Below are 15,793 nucleotides of genomic sequence, written 5' to 3'. Positions count from 1 at the left end.
TGCAAGTCTTAAATTGTGGAATTAAGTAAAAAATAGTGTACTGCAAGTAACCTAGATATCCACTGACAGGTGAATGGATGAATATGGTATGTCTATACAGTGGAATATTGTTCAACCTTTAAAAGGAATAAAATTCTAACATATGCTGCAACATGGATGAATCTTGAGGATATTCTGTGTGAAATAAGCCAGACTAAAAAAAGGCAAATAGTCTATGATTCCATGAATACCTGGAATAGTCAGATTCATAGAAGCAGAAAGTATAATGGTGGTTACCAGGGGACGAGGGGGAATGGGAGTTATTTCATGGCTATTCAGTTTCACTTTGAGAAGATAAAAACGTTATGAAGGTAGATAATGGTGATGATTGCACTAGAGTGGGAGTGCACTTAATGCTATTGAACTATATACTTTAAAAAGTTACAATGAAGAAAGGATAACATAAAATGGTAAATTTTATGTGTATTTTGCCACAATTACAAACATTTAACAAATATGTTAACCTCACTTTTTTTTTGATACCGGAGATCGAACTCAGGTCCTTGTGCTTGCAGGGCAGGCGGCAGCACCACTGAGCTAAATCCCCGGCCCTACCCTTACTTTTAAGGGAATGGATATAGGAAGGGAAACAGAGAGTGTGTGTACAGTGCTGGGTTTAGATTGGAGGAAGCTCCAGTCCCCAATCTGGTCCCTGGTCTGTGGGCCCTACACTTCTGCTGGGTGCTGGCCCATGATTTATGGTGTTTTGACTTAGAATCTTCCCACTTTTTGATTGTATCAAAGTGATACGCATTCTATAAAAGAAACCTTTGAATTTTGGTCTCTTCCTGCCTGAGTTACAAAGTGCAGCTACGAGTCAGAGTCACTTGTTTCAAATGATTAAATAATGGATACTCTACAGCAGGGCTCCCCAAACCACAGAGCACTACTGGTCTTTGGCCTTTTAGGGACTGGACTGCACAGCAGGAAGGAAGTGTTGGACAAGGAAGCCAATCCTTATCCGTATTTACAGCCCTTCGCATAACCACCTGAGCTCTGCTTCCTGTCAGATCAACATTAGATTCTCATTGGAGCATGGACCTACTGTGAACTGCGTATTTGAGGGATCTAGGTTTTGTGCTTTTTATGAAAATCTTATTCCTGATGATCTGAGGTGGTGATGCTGGTACTGAGGAGTGGTTGCAAGTGCACATTAACAGCAGAGAGGTTTGCACAGAGACTATGATAAATCAACTGTTCCTAGACTCAATATCAAAACCCTGTCAGTGAGTGGCTAGCAATTCTACATTATGGTGAGTTGTATAATTATTTCATTATGTATTATAATGTAATAATGTTAGAAATAAAATGCACAGTAAATGCAATGTGCTTGAATCATCCTGAAACCCCACTTCCCATCCCTAACCCCTCAATTCCAACTCCTACTCCCACCCTGTCCATGAAAAAATTGTTTTCCATGAAACCAGTCCCTGGTGCCAAGAAGGTTGTGGACAGCTGCTGTACAGTGTATTCTTGTAAGCTGTGATGTTTGGTAGGTTAGTTGTATTAGATGCATTTTTGACTTATAGTATTTTCAACTTGTGATGGGTTTATGGAGGCATAATCTCATTGTGAGTTGGAGGCCCATCTGTACTCTATTCCTCTTACTGCAGGGCTGATAATAGTCAAAAAAGGAGAAGGTGGGGCTGGAATAAAAACACGTCTGATTCAGGAGGGATGTAGATATTTCTGTTTATTCTTTATGAGATCCTTTTCCAATAAATGTGCTAAAAGGCTTAGTTTTCTGATAGGTAAAAATACCTGTCTCAGAATCTCTTCGTGAGAAGATTTTTTTTTAAAAGAACAGAATTATAAAATAAGTGAACATTTGCCAGGCATGGTGGTACACACCTGTAATCCCAGCACTTGGGAGACTGAGGTAGGAGGATCACCACAAGTTCAAGGCCAGCCTGAGCTACATAGTGAGTTCAAGACCAGCCTGAACTACATAGCAAGACCCTGTCACAGAAACACAGAAACACACACACACACACACACACACACACACACACAGAAAAAAAATGGATGAACATTTGGGGAAAGAACTTGAAACAAAATAGCATGGGGTGGAGAGGGGAAAAATGTCAGGGAAATCATTCACGAGTCTTTTGTGGGCCCATGTGGTATTTCCACATGGGCCATAGGACAAGCTGCTGCCTCTTCTGTGTCTCAACTGGTGGGTGAAGCCTTCTGGGAGCTTCCCTGTGACTCCTTTAATATGCTTTTCCTCTGCTCCCCTCTCCCAGCTCCACTTCATCTTTATAGAAGCTATTTTAATATTTAAATGAAAGTTTTCAAAAAATCTCAGAAACTCAATTTTGAGGGTGCATAATTTAAAAATTACTTGACACCCATTGGCATCACTGAAGACATGCTGGATGGACCCTGAGAGAGAATGAAGACAAATCAGGATCAAGGCAAGCATGTGAACCTAGCCAAAAGCTGCCTTCACTGTGCAGAGCTGATCCAGAGGTGTCACAAGCAATAAAGATGGAATGTCCCTAGTTCACTAATGTCAGAATGACTTAGATGGAAAAAGGCAATCATTAAGGAGAGTGAATTTCTCCACATTTAGCAAGTATTGGTTAGAACCCCTAATGACCTGTTCTCTGTTTGCCTGTCTTACTGCTTCATTGGAGTGATTTTGATTTGAAAGCATTTGACTCATATCTTAGTCATTGTTTGGTGGTTCTACCATCTGAGCCATTAGCCTGAAAAAAGAATCAATGCAGCTCCCAGTGACAGTATTTATTCTATATTCACAGACTTTTCCCAGCTCTTCCTTGCAGGCTGCCTGCTGGAGAAATCACACCCACACACCTGGTTCTCCTTTTTCAGTAACCGTGGGGCTTCCCACCTGCACCCTTCTCTCAACAACCACAGTGATGAGAGAACACTTCTGCCCTCAGTCATGGAATGAACCCGTCACCACCTCACCAGTGTATTTGACTCTGCTCCTTCCTCGGTAATTCTCACTAATTTAGAAAACTATCTTTTCTGCTTGAGCTATGGTAAAGACAAAATCTTTGTTATTTGACAAGTGAAAGGAAACAGGGGTGCTTTATACACTCACCTGTAGTTAATAAGAAAATGTACATAAACTAAGAAAAATTCATGCTGTTATTTTATTTTTCCTTGTAAGATTGCATAAGAGGATTAAAGAGCAGTGATTTTTCAACATCTTTTTTATTCATAAAGTCAAGCAGAAGACTTAAATGAACTCTGGCATTTCTAGTTGTTCTCTTTATCTTCAGAGATTATTGCTAAATTGGAGATCTGAATTGAATACCCCCTGGTTTCTAGAATTTTATCATTGTTGAAGAATAAATTTTTTTTTTCTGGTTTTGACTGTATTTAAAAGTGGTCAGTTTCCTGAGCTTTAGTGAATTGTATCATTATTTTAAAAATGGCATTGTTAATATAAGTACAATAATATTACATGGTTATTGTGAAGTCAAGCCACCTAGAAGAAGAAATTGTTATTATACTGTTTTTTTCTATACTGTCTCATTCCCATTCTCCAAGGAAACCCCAATAAGCAGTCTGGTGTAGCCTTGCAGAACACACAGTTTTTAAAAAAGTAATGTATATATATATGATTTAAAAATAGTCTATGTTGTTCTTGGTTTGTTTGGTTTATTGCAGTGCTAGGAATTGAACCCAGGGCCTCACAAATGCTAAGTAAGCATGCACTGTACCACTGAGCTAGCTAGATCCCTACTCTTAATGTGCTATTTTTAATCAATAATGTATCATGGACATCATTCATATTAGTAAATATAGAGTACTTCCTTGTTCTTTATCAGCCACTTGGTGTTCTGTAGTGAGGATGTACTAGTGAGCTTATTCACATGCACATCCAGAATACAATGGTGAGCAAAAGCTACAAATCTAGCGGGAGACAGACATTAATCAGAGGCACAGAACCATGCTGAACCACAGGTCCAAGTAAGGTAAAATGGGGGTCTCAGTTCAGGGAGGTCAAGAAGATCTCTCTGCAGATTGCTTCTCAAACCTCTACCTGAGGAAGCGTCTGGGAATTTAGGGCAGAAAGAGAGGAACATTACAGGACTCTGGCTAATGAAAACATGGTGAGTAAAAGAAACTAAGAAGGGCTAGTGGGGCTGCAGCTCTAGAAATTAAGGCAAGTGTTTTAAGATGAGGCTGAAGGTGGGGCCTGGATTAGGCAGGGATTTGTAGGCAAGTTGTGCGAGTTTTGACTTTACCTGGAAAGCCCCTGAAGTGTTCTAAGCATGAGTGGGGAACGGGTGACATCACCAGGATGGCATTTTGGAAGAATCTCCCCAGCAATGGAGAGAAAAAAATAGGAAATGAATAGACCAGTGAGGGATCCATTCAAGTCCAAATGAGAGATCCTTGTAGCTTAGAGTAGGATGGTAATGAGGGCAGGGGAAGGAGGGAAATGGAAAGAAAGGAGAGTTGTGAAAGAGGGAGAAGCAAAAGGACTTGATGTTAGACTGGACATGTGGAGGGGGCAGAAAAAGAGAGGGAAATGTCAAAGTGCCTCCTAGCTTTCTGAACATGTGTTTGGGAGGAAGAAAATCGAGGAAATTGGGTTTTGGCAGTGGGAAGGGGTATATTAGCGCAGAAGAAGAGTAAGTTTTGTACATAGTGAGGTATCTAAGAGAGGTCAAGTAAGTATTTGGTGTTCCAAAGAGAGGTGTAGCCTAGAAACACAAATCAAATCTGGCAGTCATTTATGGTTTGGCTGAGATTAGCCATGGAGAGTGCAGAAAGAGACAGGAAGAGAGTACAGACCAGCCATAACAATGTTTCTTTCTAATAGAGCTATTGAGAATTTCATGGCTGTCCTCGTATGGATCACCAAAGGAGATTTAGAGAAGGTGCAGTTTGGGATTTAAAGTAAATAACATACAGTTACAAGGAAGGTTGTGCTGTTCTGTGGTAAAAGCACCATCCTCTCACTGGAGGGCCAGGTACTGGGGCTCTAATTCCAGCTCTGGTTTTTCTTTTTTTTTTTTTGCTTTGGTTTTTGAGACAATGTCTCACTATATAATCCAGGCTGGACTTGAACTCTCTATGTAGCTCAGGTTGGTCTCAAACTTATGATCTTCCTGTCTCAGCTTCCTTAGTGCTGGTGTTCAGACATGCCATCACGCCCAGCTTCAGCTCTTTGATCTTGGGCTACACTCATCTTTTTACTTTTTCTGTTGTGAAATATAAGAGAAATAGTATGTTTTTGTATCTTGCTGGTAGAAATGATGAGACACGAAAGTGCTTTGCACATTGTCATTTTCATAATAGATTACAAGGTTGTGCTAGTGTGTTTAAATTTATTTTGGAGTTGAAGCAAAAATGTATATTTCTTTCAGCCTATGCTAGGCTGACACAGTGATAGAACTGTTTGATTTTTAAAATGTCTCTCAAATATTTTTACAATTGAGTTGAAGTCATCCTGCCCTTTTATACAGAATAATAGATAAAGTGACGGGGGCCTGGTGATCTGATGTACTTCAAAGACATGCAGAGCCAGACAAGGTCTAGAGAAGGACAACTCATTTGATCAAGAAGATAGAAAGCCTTTTTTTCTGCTGAGGGATGATAAAAGAATTAGGGCTCTTCATTCTAGAAAGACACAGGCTGAAAGAGAAATATGATTGAAATTTAAAAAATAATGAAAATCATGGGATAAAAATGAACTTATTAAATCCCAGAGCATAAGAACTAAGGATAACTTTATCTTTTTTAAAGGAATAGTTTTAGGGCCAGGTAAAAATAGCACTTTTTTACACAGGAATAGTAATCATATAGAACTTACTACTTTCCAAGTTTGTGGTGACCAAAATCAAACATTACAAGGGGAAGATTTGTATTGTTAGAGGATTCATAGCAGATTATGAAATAAAACTAGATGTGGTTAAATCTCTATTTTTGGAAGATAACATCATAGGGAATGACCATTAGGCTTCCATCATAATGAAATGACCATTAATGGTCAGAGGGAATGACATTAAACATTTTTTTCCAAAGCAGGATTCCTGATTGGACAGGCCAGAGAGCAGAGAGCACAGACTTTGGCAGAGAGGGCCTACGTGCAAGTATTAACTCTATGACCTTAAGGAGTCACTTCTGTCCTAGGGGCCTGGCTTTGTTCAGTTGTTAAAAAACAAGACTGGATGTGGAGGGACATCCCTGTAGTCCCAGCACTCTGGAAGACTTAGACAGAAAGGTTGCAACTTCAGGCCTAGCCTGAGTAATTTAGCAAAACCCTGCCTAAAAGAAATAGCTGGGTTCAGTCCCCAGTACTGAAAAAAAGGGGCAGGAGCTGGGATTGGAGGGCAAGTGATAATGTTAAAACCTGCCTAACTATTCTGAGAGTCTCAAATAAAGTGATTCTGGAAGTGTTTTGTCATTGATAAACCGAGGTTATCTTTATGAACTCAAGGATTTCCTCTTTGGCTGTGGCATTACCAGTTCCCTGCTCTCCAGGAGGGGGGGCCTTCATCTTTCCCTTCCTGCATCTGGCCTCACTAGGGACCAGTGTTTCCTAACTCAGAGAGGAAGAGAGGACAGAGGGCAGGGAATAACCCTTGGTCCTCTAGGGTGGTAGAGAGTGCATATACTTCTCTCATCATTGTTCTCCAACTCCGGGAAGATCTGGTGAGAAAACTAATGGTAAAGAGACCTTTGCAAGCATGTCATTTCATATTTGGATGTTCGGGTGGTAAGATGCCACCTCCAAGACTGGGATGATTTGGTTTTGAGGTGACTTTGAGATTCTTGTAGTTCTTAGGAACTCTAAAAAGGCCAGCACTGGGGCTAAATGAGAGAAACCATGGAGACTAGCATCTTATGGCTTCTCACAGATTTAGGATTTAAGGAAGTCAGGAAAATATGGCCATGGAATTTCCTTTCAGGATGGCCATTGCAGTCCACTATGGTGGGAAAATTGATGGAGATCTGGGGGAGGTACAGCATGTCTTGACCAAAGAGCCCTCCAAATTCCCTGTGTATCACTTGGAACTCTGGCCTCAGGGCACGGCACAGCAGGAAGACAGAACTGTCAATGAACACCCTCCTTTTCCTCCTTAGCACATGACCTGTTTCATCTGGCTTTCGAGCACCACCTCAAAGAACTCACTGACCTTATTTTCTGTGTGGCCTGGTGGAAAGAGAATGGCCTGTAAGCCAGGTAAGACTGGCTTTGAATTTTGATTTCACAATCAATTACTGGTATGACCTCAGTTTCCAATCTATAAAACATACAGTTACCCCCTCATCACTGAGCTGCAGTGAGGGTTCGAAGAGATAACTGGGATGCACTAGCATAGTGCCAGGCACATTGTAGGTCCCAGTGAGAGCTCTCCTTACCACTGTGCCTGTGGGCACCCACTGTGCTGAGGAGCAGATCTCTCACTGAAGCCTCATTGCTTCCTGAAAGCAGCTCACCTTGGCCTTCGTCTCCTCAGCACTCCTGCCCCAAATACTCCATCCCCCAGACAACCATAGAGTTGTCTTGTTGCCCCGTATATGTAAGTCTTATTCTTAAATGATATTCAATAAACACTCATTGAATGATGCAGCCAGGCCCGGGTTAGAGATGCAACCAGGCAGTCAACTCCTCAGACTCAGAGCCTACAGCCCATACTGTTTCCTCTGTCGGGAGCCCCACACGTGTTTGTGCCTGTCTTGCCTTAGACCAAGGGCAACCTCCTGTTCTCCTGCACTGCCTTTGACACAGGACATACTGGGAGGCTTTGCAGGAACCTCTCTCTTCCAGGTGCTGGGATTCCTTCCTTATTCCTCATGTCTTTGTGTTGATTTTTGAAAGCTGTGAAGGAAGTTTGCTGATTTTCCTCAAAAACTCTGAAGTAGGGCCAGGGGATTTAGCTCAGTGGTTCCACCGCTTACCTCATAAGTGCAAGGTCCCAAGTTCGATCCCCGGTGGCAACAAAACAAAACAAAAGCAAAAACAAAAAAAAAACCCTGAAGTAGTGCTCAGAATATCTTTCTTTCTCAAGAAAAACAGCAGTCACGTGTCCAGTTGGTCATGTTTTCAGGTCACACAGGGTGATTACTTAAAAGATTCCCTTTCCTTGCTTTGTGTTTTGAAGATTATGGATAGAAGTCAGTGGTAGAAGCTAGAACAGGTTTTCTAGGTTCCTTTCCCCCTTCTCTGAAGAAAGTATTTCTGTAGGCAAGCAGGCCAGGGCTTGCATATCTCCCATCTTTTTCTCTGCTCCCTTCTCAGGTGTATTTTCCGATGTGGATTCCAGGTCATGTTTCCAGTTCTAATGGAGTCAGGAACCCCTGTGACTTCCCCAGGGACCCCTCCTTGCAGCTCCCCGTCAGGGGCAATAACCAGGCCCTTCCTGTGTAATAGTTCCCTTTTCAGTTTATACCATTTCTGATTTATTTATTTTTATCCTTTCTTTTAAAGGTTTTCTTTTTTAAGTTAAAAATAACCACAAGGAGACCTTGTGATCCTCTTCTCACTGACCCAGATAGTTTAAGAGCAGATATTTTAAGGGACTGACAGCAGCTTCTCATCTGGGGACACAGGCTCCCTCTCAGGAGCCAACAAACTAAATGTAATAATAAAATATTAATCCTGTTTCCCGCACATAAGAGATACTTTTTTTGGGTTTTCTCTTACTTTTCCAAACTGTACTCATTTTCTCGTGAGCTGTAGAGAAAGCCTGTGACTTGGGGATTAAAGAGTTGGGCTCAGTTTCTGATTTACAAGCTATCTGTGACCCTTGGTAAAACAGGGATGCTGGGAATCTCATGGAGTGAGAGCTAAGGGGTTAGGGTCCAGCCAGCCTGGTGAGTGGAACCCACAGAATGGGCCAGAAAGAAATACTTGTCAAACTTTAGAAAGTCCAGTTTGGCTAAGCTTAGAGTAATTAATCTCTCCTATTTAAAAATTTCTATGTTATTAAGTCTACCTACATTATATAACAGTAAGTAATTATACCTAGTCTTTATTATGTGGCTCTAGTTTTTCACATCCCCATCTGGTAGATAAATTTCTTTCAAGATGGTGGTGTGCATTTTATTTCTCTTGTGTCAATGTTGCAATATTAGGCACTTAATCCTTCATAATTGATTGGTGGAGTGCATTATCCACTTAACTAAATTTGGGATTTATAGTACAACACAGGTCATTTTCTCTGTCTTTATCTTTCTAGTTTCACTGCTTTCTGCTAATGGTGAGATAGCAGGAAATCGTTTAGGCTTTCATTATCTTGTCAATTTGTGGCTGCTCATCAAATATGTGCTATATGTATTTTGAAAGATACTGCTGACCTGCCCTGAAAAGAAAGTTTGTTTGAATTGTTTAGACACTATGAGGTTGAGTTTTCCCTGAATCAGGTTTGTTCTCTCCCTCAGGCAGGTTTGAAGAAGGCCCACTGGGCTGTGTGTTCAGTTGGTCAGACGACCCTTTCTTCTGCTTGGACCCCGAGGTCTATTAAGAAAGCCCATTGCTTACCCTCTTCTGGCTGAGGTGACAGGCTCTTGATGGATTTCATAGTGGCCCAAATAGCCTGTGTTCCTTGTGTGTAAATATTAGACTCAGTGGCACATTACTTCTATGAACTGTCCATGGTGGGTTGAACTTTGTCTCCTAAAAGATATGTCGAAATCCTAGCCCTTGGTACCTATGAATATATTTTGGACATAGAGTCTTTGCAGATGTAATGAAGTTAAGATTGGCTCATACTAACTTAGGGTGGGGCCCTAAATCCAAAGTTTGGTGTCCTTATTAGGGGACAGAGATTTGAACATCTGCAGAGGGAAGATGCCCATGGGAAGGCAGAGGCAGCAATTGGAGCAATGCAGCTACAAGTCAAGGGATCAGAGGACTGTTGGGGGCCACTGGAACCTAGGAAGAGGCAAGGAAGGATTCTTCTCCAGAACCTTCAGAGCAAGCAGAACCCTGCTGACACCTAGATTTGGATTTCTGGCCTCTAGAACTATGGGCAAATAAATTCTTATGGTTTTAAGACACCAAGTTTGTGGTAATTTGTTATAATAGCCACAGGAAACTAGCACACTGCCCAAGAGCTTAAATAAAATATAGCCCTGTGCTACTTAACAGTGCTTTTTTATTTTCATAAATATCACAGTGATCTTATAGGATTATGATGGAGCTGAAAAATTCCTGTTGCCTAGGTACCCTGTAGCCATTGTAACATCATTGTAGTACAAACACTATTAACATGCTTATAATGATGCTGATTAAACAAACCTATTGTGCTACTAGTGTACAAAAGTATAGCATGTACAATTGCATACGGTAAATACTTGATAATAATAATGCATGATTATGTTACTGGTTTACGTAGGCACCATGCTATACTTTTTATTGTTATTTTGGAGTACACTCCTTCTACTTATAAAAAAAGTTCACTGCAGTATGCCACGTTATGCTGCTGGCAGCCTCATATTTCTTGGGTTTACCACCTCTTTTGAGGGCATGCTGAATGATTGACGTATAACATCTAGGTTTGTGTAAATGCATGTTCCCACAACAAAATTGCCTAACAATGCGTTTCTCAGAACAAATCCTGTCATCAAAGTGAAATGTGACTGTACAAAGAGAGGCTTTAGTTAGAATCGATTACCAACTTGCCCCGAAGGGCCATGGTACTAATCCCATCGTATGATTATCTAAGTATTAATTCCCAGGCTCTGCTCCCTACTTAACTCGCTCCATACCTAGACAGCCCCTTATTTGGTTTCATCCCCCATTCTTCTGACTCCCAAATCCTTCTTCCGAATTTTCAACATCTTTATGAATGTCACCCACCAGATTTTGCTCTGAGTGAACCCTAGGTCTTTCCTGGGGAAACAGAGGACTCTTCTCAACTGAGCTGGGGCCTGTTGGTGGGCAGATGTCCTCTTGCTCCTCACAGCCACTCTTAGAATATCTCCTTAACCCTCTGCTTCCTGCTCCCCCCACTCCAGCCCCCATTTTGGAGGCATAGGCCATCAGAATACCCATACACCTGCCATACTGTAGTAACCTACACCCTGAAATTATCCTTTCTTCTCAGTGAAGCTTGGAGCTCTCCTGGCTCACTGGTATTCTTTATCACCACTCCTGCCCTCTCTTGGTGATTGCATGGGCTGCCACTTTCTCCTAATCCTAGTTGCACTTTAAATTATCTGGGATTAGGGTTGGGGATATAGCTCAGTGGTAGAGCATTTGCTTATCATGCATGATCTCCAGTTCGATCCCGAGTTACTGACAAAAGAAAATTATTTGGGACTACTCTTCTCTCTTCCTCTCTCCCTGTTTCCAACCAATTGAGCCTGAATTTTGGGGGAGTAAGAGGCATACATATTGATTTTTAAGAGCTTCCAGATCATTCTAGAATGTGGTCAAATTTGAGAACCAGTGGTATAGATAATCTAGTTATTTGGTCTCTTGGATCTTTAAGCTTCTTACCTCTAATAACCCCTTCTCCTGTCTTCTGCCACTCGCTCTCACTATCATACTTTGGTGATGATCATTACTTCTACAATGACTTTTGGTTCAGTGAAGTCATGCTTAATGCCTCTAATCTGATGATCTTGAAAGGATCTACCTACAAGACTCAAAAGAGATATTTGGGAGCTTATCAGTCATTCCATTTCCTACCTTTTAGTCAAGAGTTTAGTAGTATTCAGACAAGCCTAGTAACCAATTTACCCAAGATGTCTGAATCAAGCAAAAAGTAGGCATTTGAATGTATGAATATATGTTTTTGTTGCACATTTTCCAAATATGTCTCTTTAAAAAATTTTTATTGGTACATTTTAGGTATACAATATAATGACATTCATCATTGGAAATTTGTACCTTTACATAATATATCTTGGTTCTTATTTTCTCTCCCTTCCCCTTCCCTCCCTTCAACCCCTCCATCCCTCCCTATTTACAAAGACTTTGTTTCCATTTTTTTCATTTTCTCATATTAATTCCATTCTCTTCTTTTCATTCCCCTACCTCTCTCACTTCCCCTTTCCCTTTGCCCCTTTTCTTTCTGTTTCACATCGTCTATTATACCTTTTGATCCTTATTTACAATTTTGGTTTTTCACAGCAGGGAAACTATTTGGTATTTACACATTTGTGTCCTATTTATTTCACTTAATAGTATTGCCTCTTCATGATGTCAGTGGTTCCTCTTGCTGTGCAGAAGCTTTTTAATAACAAGAGATCCCACTTGTTGATTGTTTGTTCTAGTTCAGGTGTAACTGAGGTTTTGTTCATGAAATCTTTTCCTTCACCAGTGTCTTCAAGAGTTCTTCCTAACCTCTCTTCTAGCTGGTTTAGTGTTTCTGTTTTAGTATTTAGATCTTTAATCCATTTTGATTTTAGTTTAATGCATGGTGAGAGATATAGGTCGAATTTTAATCTTTGGCAAGTTAAAACCCAATTTTTTCAGCACGATTTATTAAAGAGGCTATCTTTCCTCTAGTAGTGAGAGTGTTTGGCTCCTTTGTCAAAGATGAGATGGCTGAGTGTGTCTGGAGTTATTTCTGCATCTTCTAGTCTGTTCCACTGGTCCTCAAGTCTGTTTCTTTGCCAGTACCATGCTGTTTTTATCACAGTAGCTTTGTAGTAGAGTTGCAGCTTGGGGATTGTGATACCCCCTGCCATGTCTCTGTTACCTAGAATTGCTTTTGCTATTCTGGGTCTCTTCTTGTTCCAAATGAATTTTTGAATTGTTTTCTCAAGGTCCATGAAGTGTGCTTCTGGGATTTCAATTGAGATTGCATTGAATCTAGATAGCAATTTTGGAAGTATAGCCATTTTCACTATGTTGATCCTTCCTACCCAGGAGCAAGGGATGTCTGTCCATTTTCTGATACCATCTTCAATATCTTTTTTCAAAGTGCTATAGTTTTTGGAGAAGAGTTCTTTGATTTCTTTTGTTAGGTTGATTCCTAGGTATTTCAGTTTTTTGGATGCTATTGTGAAAGGAATTGTTTGCCCTATAGCTCTCTCAGTGAGTCTGTTGTTCGTGTAGAGGAAAACTATTGATTTTTGTGTGTTGACCTTGTGTCCAGCTACTTTACTGAATTTGATTATTAAGTTTAGAAGACTTTTGGTGGAGTTCTTGGGGTCTTCAATAAAGAGTATCATGTCATCTGCAAATAATGACAATATGACTTCTTCATTTCCTATCTTTATTCCTTTTATTTCTTTCTCTTGTCTAATTGCTGTGGCTAATGTTTCCAAAACTATATTGAACAGGAGTGGTGATAGTGGACATCCTTGATTTGTTCCTGATTTTAGTGTGAAGGATTTCAGTTTTTGACCCTTTAGTATAATATTGGCTGTTGGTTTTTTCATGTATGGCTTTTATCAGGTGGAGGTAGAGACCATCTATTCCAATTTTCTGTAGAGTTTTTATCATGAATGCATGTTGGATTTTGTTGAATGCCTTTTCTGCATCTATTGAGATAATCTATGGTTTTTGTCCTTGGCTCTATTAATATAGTGCACTACATTGATTGATTTGTGTATGTTGCACTATCCCTTTATCTCCAGGATGAATCCCATTTGGTCAGGGTGTAAGATCTTCTTGATGATCTTCTGCATTCTGTTTGCCATTATCTTATTAAGGATTTTTGCATCTATGTTCATTAGTGAGATTGGCCTATAGTTCTCTTTTTCAGTTGGGTCTTGCTCTCTTTTTGGGATCAAGGTGATGCTTGCTTCCAGGAATGAATTTGGGAGTATTGCTTCTCTTTCAACTTCATTGAAGAGTTTAACAGTAGTGGCAAGAGTTCTTCTCTAAATGTCTCATAGAATTCAGCAGTGTAGCCAACAAGACCTGGGCTTTTCTTAGTTGGAAAGTTTTTAATTACGTTTTCAATTTTGTTGATTGTTATTGGGTTGTTTAGAAATTTTAAGTCTTCTTCATTCAACTTTGGTAATTCATATGTATCTAGGAATCTGTCCATTTCTTCTGTGTTTTCCATCTTATTGGAGTATAGGTTCTCAAAGTAGGTATTGATGATCCTTTGGATTCTGCTGAGTCTGTTGTAATTTCACCATTTTCATTCCTAATTGCATGGATTTGGGTATTTTCTTTCCTTTTTTTGATAAGGCTGGCTAAGGGTTTGTCGATTTTGTTTATTCTTTCGAAGAACCAACTCTTGGCTTCATTGGTATTTTTATTGATTTCTGCTCTGATGTTTATAATTTCCTCCCTTGTATGAGCTTTGGCTTTGTCCTGCTCTTCTTTTTCTAGAAGCTTGAGGTTCAGCATCAGGTTGTTTAATTAGGCTCACTCTGTTTTCCTAATATGAGTATTCACTGCTATGAATTTCCCTCGTAAGACTGCTTTCATTGTGTCCCATAGATTCCAATATGTTATATTGACATTGTCATTTAATTGAAGAAACTGTCTGATTTCTTCTTTAATTTCCTCTGTGACCCACTAGTTATTTAGAAGTATGTTGTTCAATTTCCATGTGTTTATGAAATTTTTGCAGTTTCTTTTGCTATTGATTGCCAATTTCATCACACTATGGTTTGATAATATACAGGGGATAACTTCAATTCCTTTGCACTTACTTAAACATGTTCTGTGAGCAAGTGTGTGGTCTATTTTGGAGAATGACCCATGTGCAGCTGATAAGAATGTGTATTCTGATTTTGTGGGGTAGAATATTCTGTAAACATCTGTTAAGTTCATTTTTGCAAGAGTTTGATTGAATTCTAGTATTTTGTTGTTTATTTTCTGTCTAGTTGATCTACCTATTTGTGACAGTGGAGTATTGAGGTCCCCCATTACTATTGTATTAGTGATTATTCCATTTTTTATGTCTGCTATTATTTGTTTTATATAGTTGGGTGCACTAGTATTTGGTGCATATTTATTTATGATTGTCTTCTCTTCCTCTTAGATTTTCCCTTTTGCAAGGATGTAGTGTCCTTCTTTGTTTCTCTTAATCAATGTTGGTTTGAAATACATTTGATCTGCAAATAGTATAGCTACTCCTGATTTTGGGGGTTCCTGTCACATGGAGTATTATTTTTCACCCTTTAACTTTCAGTCTGAGTTTCTTTTTGAATTAAATGTGTTTCTTGTATGCAGCATATTGTTGGATCTTGCTTCTTGACCCATTCTGCCAGTCTATGTCTTTTGATTGGTGAATTGAGACCAGATTAACATTGATTGTTATAACTGATATGTACTGACTTACCTTTGTCATCACTTTTTCTTTTTGTTGGATTCTCCCCCTTTGCATTTAATTTCTTGTCTTGCCTGATGGATTCATTCTGTGGGGCTTCCTGGGGTTGTGATCCTCATTGTCTTTACCTAGGATATTGTTTAAAATTTTTTGGAGTGTTGGTTTGGTATTCATGAAGTTTCTCAAATGCTCTTTGACATGAAAATATCTTATTTCTCCAACAATTTTGAAAGATGGTTTTGCAGGTTACATCAATCCAGGTTAGAGGTTGTTTTCTTTTAGGGCTTGAAATATGTGACTCTAGGCTATTTTTGCCTTGAGGGTTTGTGTTGAGAAGCCTGCTGTGATTCTGATGGGCTTTCCTTTGTATGTGATTTGCTTCTTTTCTCTAACTGCTTGTAGAATTTTGTTCTTCTCTTGGATTTCTGGGATCTTAACTATTATATGCCTAGGTGTAGATTTTTTTGATCATGGCTAGTTGGAGTCCTATATGCCTCACTTATCTGTATGTCAAGTTCTTTTCCTCTGCTTGGGAAATTTTCTGCCATTACTTCTGTGAACAGTTTTTTTAATAT

The 15,793-nt window shown here is 39.7% G+C and overlaps 1 protein-coding gene across 3 annotated transcripts in view; it reads left to right on the top strand.

Annotated features, from left to right (window-relative positions):
* Positions 1 to 187: 187 nt before the first annotated feature.
* Positions 188 to 15,793, top strand: part of Sec16b (SEC16 homolog B, endoplasmic reticulum export factor) — a 75,328-nt gene continuing 59,722 nt past the window's right edge. The window contains exons 1-2 of one of the 3 annotated variants that reach the window (XM_021265378.2): positions 188 to 3,004; positions 7,114 to 7,213. The gene's annotated coding sequence lies outside the window, so the exon portion shown is untranslated. Of the gene's footprint in view, positions 7,214 to 15,793 lie in introns of all 3 variants that reach the window. The other 2 variants (XM_087194367.1, XM_087194365.1) reach the window with 2 other exon arrangements.

This window comes from Heterocephalus glaber, unplaced genomic scaffold, assembly GCF_053883595.1.
Source record: "Heterocephalus glaber isolate CG9 unplaced genomic scaffold, H.glaber_assembly_v1.0 deba00001600, whole genome shotgun sequence".
NCBI classification, from domain to species: Eukaryota; Metazoa; Chordata; class Mammalia; order Rodentia; family Bathyergidae; genus Heterocephalus; species Heterocephalus glaber.
Note: the sequence above shows the minus strand (reverse complement) of the source record. Positions and strands in the feature narration are given on the sequence as shown.